The 7,069-nt window shown below is 48.1% G+C and overlaps 1 pseudogene; it reads right to left on the bottom strand.

Annotated features, from left to right (window-relative positions):
• Positions 1-5,519: 5,519 nt before the first annotated feature.
• LOC110310803 (ras GTPase-activating protein-binding protein 1 pseudogene) lies at positions 5,520-6,667 on the bottom strand (annotated as a pseudogene).
• Between the last annotated feature and the right edge of the window lie 402 nt (positions 6,668-7,069).

Raw genomic sequence — 7,069 nt, 5'->3', positions numbered from 1 at the left:
GCAGGCACCTTCTCCCTCAGCTCAGACCTCCTGCTCCTTGGGAGTTCCCGCCCTTCCCACCTCTATCTGCCACTCAGAACTGAGCTCAGCTCCTCCCTTACGCATCAGCTGCCAGCATTCCCCTTCTTTCCTCCTTCTCTTCCTCCTCCCTCCTCTTCCTCCTCCCTCCTCTTCCTCCTCCCTCCTCTTCCTCCTTCTCTTCCTGGTTATTTTCAAAACGGGTTTTTCTGTGTAGCTTTGCCTGGAATTCACTATGTACACAGGCTGCCTGCCTCTGCCTCCCAAGTACTGGGATTAAAGGCCACTCAGCTTCAGGCTCCCTTTTTAAATCATATAGCTACTACATCTTTTTCAAGTCTAAAATATATGGTTACACTACGCATGGTGGCAGATGCTTTTAATCCCAGCCCTTAGGGAGCAGAGACAGGTGGGTCTCTTTGAGTTCAAGGCCAGTCTGATCTATACAGAGAGTTCGAGGACAGTCAGGGCTATGCAGAGAGACCCTGTCTCGAAAACAAGCAAACAACAAACAAACAAAACAAAACAAAACAAATCTAAAAGAGAGAAAGAATACATTGATGTGTGATTGTTTTGACAGCTTGAACTATTTTGTAAGAAGACAATATCCAAGCAGAACCAGGAAGCTGCAACTGTCCTCTTCTTTGGATTGGCCATCATCTGGCCATCTCCTGTTTTAGGAAGAGGGACAGATTCCCTATTCTTTTTACCTTATCCCTGCCCAAATTAGATCCACACCTCTGGGCAGCTGGCGGTTTCTTCAGTCCTATGAGCCCCTTTCCTTTGCCTTTTCCCATCAGGCTAACCCTCTATCGCCCTCCAAGGAGAGTTGCTGAGTCATTTGGTTTCCCACAAGGATCCTCTGGCAGCACCCACCCTTCCGTAATTGGAGGGAGGCGTAGTATCCAGTCTGGAGGGAGAAAGTGAACGCTTCATAAAGCCTTCTGTTTTCTAGGAAGCTGAAGAATGATGCACGGGGATGAGACGCACACTTCATCTACAGGATTGTCAGCGCATACAGTGAAAACAAACAGGAAGAGGAGGAAAGAAGGGGACCGCTGGCAGCTGACGCGTAGGGGAGGAGCTGAGCTCAGTTCTGAGTGGCAGATAGAGGTGGGAAGGGCGGGAACTCCGGGAGCAGGAGGTCTGAGCCGAGGGAGAAGGTGCCTGCAGGGAAGAGCCAAGACCAGGAAAAGACTGGGCCCAGGAAGGCTGTTAAGCCTCACGCTCTGGGAGTGGGAATGAAGCTGCAGGGGCAACGGTGAGCTCAGATGTTATCTAAAGAGGGCAAAGAGATGGCTCTTGTCTTCATGCTCCTCCTTCCCCTCATCCCTCGTGTGGCAAGTCTGGAGCTCTTCCTTCGCTCCATGCTGCTCGTCTGCAAGCTAGCCCAGCAAGATCATTCTCACTATGGGGACAGGGAACCCGTAACACTTGGAAGTGCTTGAGATGGAGAGATGAATGACTATGGGGACTGGAAAGGACCCACGTGTTTATTGTTCTTGAATTAAATATGGAGCGGGGAGCTGGTGCCCAGGCTGCCCCAGACTTGGTTGCAGATTCCGTCATCTTCTATGTGTCGAGCTGACCCAGTGGAAGGGCACTAATTGGGCTATCAGGTTTCTCAAGCTTACCTATGTTCTGCTTCGTTTCCCAATCACTGGCTCTTTGGATGTCTGGAGCAAGGCAAGGTTCCCTATGCTGGAGATAAAATCCCAGCCACGATTTCCCTTTGCCCTTAAGGAGCTAGTAGCTAGGAAGTTGCAGACACAGCAGCATTCCATATGCAGCAAGAAGGGCTGGCTCAATACAGAACTGTAGCAGACTGTACAGGACTGTAGCAGCAGGGAGAATGACAGACAGTCCATTCAAGCCTTTTCTCCAAGCCACCCTGAGCCTCTTGCACCCCAGGGTTCAGCATAGTCACCTTTCATTCCCAGGAGCCACTTCCCTTCCCCTAAATGACTCTTTAGCTCTCCTGGACCCTAAGACTTAGCTGAGACTCTGCTGAAGGCTAACTGACTTTCTCCTGGAAGGAGGTTGCAGCATCTCCACCCCAAGAATGTTGTATACAAAGTCTCCTTTGCACTGTAGCCTTCTCACACAGTCAGGCTGTCAGTATTAAGCAACTGCTTGGTCTATGATGCCTGAAATTTAGAAGCCGGGTAACCCTATTGTGCCCTGTTTCCTCTCAACCTCACTCTTTGCTCAGAGTGCAGGATTCTGTAGCTCCAGAGGATGCTCCATGCTTTCTTCCTGACTCCGCCTGTCTCTTCCATCTTCCTCTTAAGTTCATTTTCCTGTGCTCTCGATGGTCTCATGAGCACAACACAAAGTCTCTCATATTCTCACTTTGTGGAAAACTTCTCTCTATAAAACCTGGCTGTGCCCACAGACCAACTTGCGTGAAGTCCTATTAAGGGGGAAAAAAATGAAACCAGGTCTGTAGAGATGGTTCAGTGGTTCAGAGCACTGTTTGCTTTTCAGATGCTCAGGGTTCAATTCTCAGCAGTCACATGGCGCTTATGACTCACTGCAACTCCAGGTCCACGGGATCCAACACCCTCACATGGACATACAAGCAGGCAAAACACCAGTGCACATAAAATATAAATAAATAAATAATTGTAGCTTCTGTCTTCCCTCAGCTCCTGCTCATCACACAGCTGATATAGATTCAGACTCTCTGGTGAGAATGCTCCCCCCAGGACTCACCACTGATCACTCCCATCAGCCGCTGAAGCACTGTCTTCTAGCTCACATTTCTCTCCCTCAATCTTGTCGGCATCATGGAGACCACACAGTCTCATGCATGGCTGCTTTCAGCCTCAGGGTTTTGGATAGCCTCGGTTTCATCCATACCTTTATTCAGTTCCAGGTCATCTCAACTGATATGAGAACTCAAAAACTCACTTTTGTACTGATGCCTCTCAAATCTTTGCCTCCCCAAGCTCCAGTCTCTTGTGGCTGTGCCGGCCTGGCTGACACACCTCATCACTTAACTCCCTCCAAAGGAGCTCCTCTCTCCTGACCTTCCTTTCCTCACACCGGCCGCCTTGCCTGCAGCCTGTCCCCCCTTCAGGCAATCTTCCTCCTTGTTCAGGAGGAAACCCTGGGGCTTGCGGTGACTCCGGTGACTCCTTTCTTCTCTCATCGTGTTTGGCAAATCATGGATCTGGCCACTTCTCACATGCTTATCCCCAGCCCCCACCTCTTCAAGCCAGGCTCATTCCCATGACCGATCTGGCTCGGAGCTGGCTCTTCGACAGTCTTCTTGTCATAGGCTTCAACCTGAGTCAGACCCTGTCATTTCCTTCCTACATATGCCCCGATGCCCTCAGAGTAAGAGGCCAAATGCCACGGTGACCTTGGGGTCAGACCTAGCCAAACCCAATCTTCCTGACTTATTTCCTAGTACTCCCCGTAGCCTCCCTTAAGGAACAACTCCCGGCTGTTCCTTAGACACCAAACATAGTCCCATCTCCCTCTCCCCAGAGGCAGCGCAGGCTTCCCTCACTTCCTGCACAGCTCTTTCCAGGCTCACCTCAGCAGTGAGGCCTCCTCTCTTCACCCAGGAAGAGTAGACAGCAGCCTGGCTATTGTCTGCTACCCTACGGCTTTCTTGTCTGTGTCTTCTTTCCATGAACAGACTTTTATTGCTTAGGCATTGATGGTCATGCCAGTTGAACGCTGGTGTGTCTGTTTGACTGACTGTTCCTACAGGGTCATTACCTCGATGGTGGATGTGTGTGGATGTGCGTGCATGTCTGTGAATGTGTGTGCATGTGCACAATCAGCTTTTCCTATGGGTGGAATTCTTTCTTGCTCAAAACAACAGTTGAGAGTTCAGGGGGAGAGTTATGGCCAACTGGAGACCCATTCTTTCCCAAGAACACCTCCAACACACCTTGTCTGAATCTGTGAGATCACAAGTCTGAGACCAGCGATCCAGAAGATAATGTCAGCCTTGTGACTGTTGTGGGTTAAAGGTTGTTCTGTCCTGTGGCAATGGCTTAGGACACATATGCCAGTTATATTGAAACGTTCTCTGTCTTAAAATAGGCTCATGTGGGAGATGCAGTAGCAGGTGACTCTGGTCCTGGCCCTGTCCATTGCCCAGAGAATAAATCAAGCTAAAACTGCCCTATCTCACACTGAGTAAGCTCTGTAATTTATCATTCAGAGGGACTGTCCAGGGGAGCTGAAGGGTTAGTTTGTTTTGCTTTTTGTTTTTTTTTTTTTCTGAGACAGGGTTTTTCCATGTAGCCCTGGCTGTCCTGGAACTCACTTCATAGACCTCAAACTCAGTAATCCACCTGCCTCTGCTTCCCCAGTGCTGGGATGAGAGGGGTGCACCACTGCCTGGTGGGGCAGAAGCTCTTAATCAGATCCTTACCCCCACTTTAAGAAGAATCAAAGGCAGGAAGGAAAAAGGGACAAAGGAAGGGGACAAATATGTCCTAGAAACACCTCTTGCAGAGCATTCAAAATCTAGTTAATGAAAACATGCTACTCTCCAAAGCTCCCGGCAACCAAATACCCACTGTGCCAATGAAGCTGAGGAGTACTGCTTTGATTTTTTTTCTTTATGTGGAAAAAAAAATCTAGGAAATGGTGCTAACATTGTATTTTTTTCTTTTTTCAAATCTGAAAACAAATCTAGAATCTTTATTACTTTTCTTTAAACAATTGCCAGGACCGATCAGAATCAAAGATAAATAGAAGGCAGTTTTGCTTGGTTTTGTTATCAGATTTGGGGGGTTTGTTTTCTTGTGGGAATTTTTTTGTCCTTTTTTTCTTTTTTCTTTTCTCTCTCTCTCTCTTTTTTTTTTTTTTTTACAAATACAAATAAAACATGAAAAACTCTACCTCAAAAAAAATTCTAACAGGTCAACAAAAGTCTTTAGCTGTGTTCTAGACATTGACAGGCTACATCACAATTTAAAAATCCAGTGGTAAAAATGGAGGCTTAGAATTGTTTGGTAATCACATGTCAAAAGAACCAAGGTCTGCAACCATCTTTTATTATTCAGTTAGCCACACCAGCAGGGACCCAGCGCCAGTTGCCTGCCAAAAGGCAATTTTTCCACACCAGAAAGGAGTCATGACTTGATTTTTCCTGCTTCCAAAATGTTTATCAAATCCTGTGTCTCCCAACAAACGAAACATCTGCTGTCAGTGAAGCCGAGACACGCTCCTCTGGGGAATGGCCGTGAAAGTCCAGTCTGTATACCCAGCGTGAGCAGGACAATCAGTCTTTCCTCTTCTTTACAATCTATTCCTCCTAAAGTATCATTCCGGAAAACTGGGAATGAAGGACTAAGGGGTCAGGGGAGGAAAGGGGGTTGGGAGCACACACCATGAACACAAGCGAAATGAAAATTGTACAAACTCAAGCAGTTTATAATAGACTATTCTGAGACACCAAACGCTGGTTGAAGGAATTCACCATTCTGCAGGAGCCGGGGCTGTGTGTTGTGTGGAGATCTGAGACAAGCAATTCACTGCCTTGGAGTTGTAATCCCCCTGCCCACGCCAAAGCCTGGTTTCTGCACCATGCCTCCACAGGGAGAGCCTCTTATCCCACCACTCGACCCATCACTGGGGCCTCCAGGTCCCCAAAGGCGGTTATCCCTGCGGTCGCCTTCTCTGGCAGCTCGAGTCTTCTCTTCCACATTCAGGCGGACTGCACCTTGGAACATGAAGGTCCTATTAAGGACCTTCTGAACAGGTTCAGAATTATCAAACACAACAAAACCGAAATTAGGTAACTTTCCACCACTGTTGATGCGCAGTTCTACCACATTGCCAACATTTTGGAAAAGAATCCTTCAGTTCCGACTTGTCAACCTCATGTGGCAGGTTCTCAATGAAGAGCTGGTGACTGTCAGGGTGCCTCACCATCCTTCGAGGTTCCACATCTCCTGGTTCACCAGCCTCACGGATTGGTCGGGGTCCTCTCTGAGGAGGGATATTGATTCGCTGCTCTCAAACTCTCTGATCTCTCTGAGGCCTTTGTGGTGGAATCTGAGAGTCAGGTTTAGATTCTGGACAGGGCTGTGACGCTGGCACTTTGACCACATGAGGTGGTGTCCCCGTCACTGGAACAGCGCCACTGGAAGGAAGGTTCTTACTAGTCACAGATGCCCAAGAAAATGTCCTCAAGTCCTCCTGTGCTGGGGCCACATCTGCCGGGGCCAGGGATGTACTCTTCTGTACATCCTCGGGAGCAGATTCTTCCAATGCAGGCTCAGGCTTGAATGTGGACACAGATTCCGGCTCCGGCTCCGGCTTGGCTCCAGGTCATTGCTGACAGTCTGATCATAGAAAATTCCAGAATCATCAGGCACCACTTCTGGTGTCTGTTTCTTTCTTCAGGTTCTTCTACTTCTTCCTCGGATTCCTCTTGAGGCTCTGTGACAAAGCCACCGAAGACCTCACCTTGGTATCTGAAGATGTCGTTGTGAACATAGAATTTGTTGGCAACAGAGCCCTCAGGAGCAAGGACAAAGGTCTGCATGAACCTCTGCAGAGCCTGGTTGTTGTTGGACAGTGGCCCCATCACTTGGACCACCACCTGGTCATTCAGAGTTGCGTGAGCATCCACATGGTGGATCTTGGTGTGGCAGTTGGTGAAGTTTTGTGACATCACTTTCCTGTGGATTTCCTTTTGCCCGTAGACTGCATCTGCTGGCTTCCCGTTGGAATCCAAGTCCCTGTGGGCATAAGAAGAGTTCTTTCCATAAAATCTGTGCAGCATGTCTGGGGCCTGGTTCAGCAGGGTGCAGTACTGTCGCACAAAGTACCGCCCGACTAGCAGGGGACTAGGCTTCCCCATAACCACCGCTTTGGTGGATTCAACCTGCGTCCCTCCCGCGATCCTTAAAAAAAAAAAAAAAAAAAAAAAAAAAAGCCTTCTCGAGTGAATTTCTGAGTTCGAGGCCAGCCTGGAATTCCAGGACAGCCAAGTCTAAAGAGAGAAACTTTGTCTTGAAAAATAAATAAATAAATAAATAAATATTAGATAAAATTAAAAATACATAAAAATTGC

The sequence above is a fragment of the Mus caroli genome, unplaced genomic scaffold (assembly GCF_978045245.1).
Source record: "Mus caroli unplaced genomic scaffold, Mus_caroli_1 scaffold_16, whole genome shotgun sequence".
NCBI lineage: Eukaryota > Metazoa > Chordata > Mammalia > Rodentia > Muridae > Mus > Mus caroli.
Note: the sequence above shows the minus strand (reverse complement) of the source record. Positions and strands in the feature narration are given on the sequence as shown.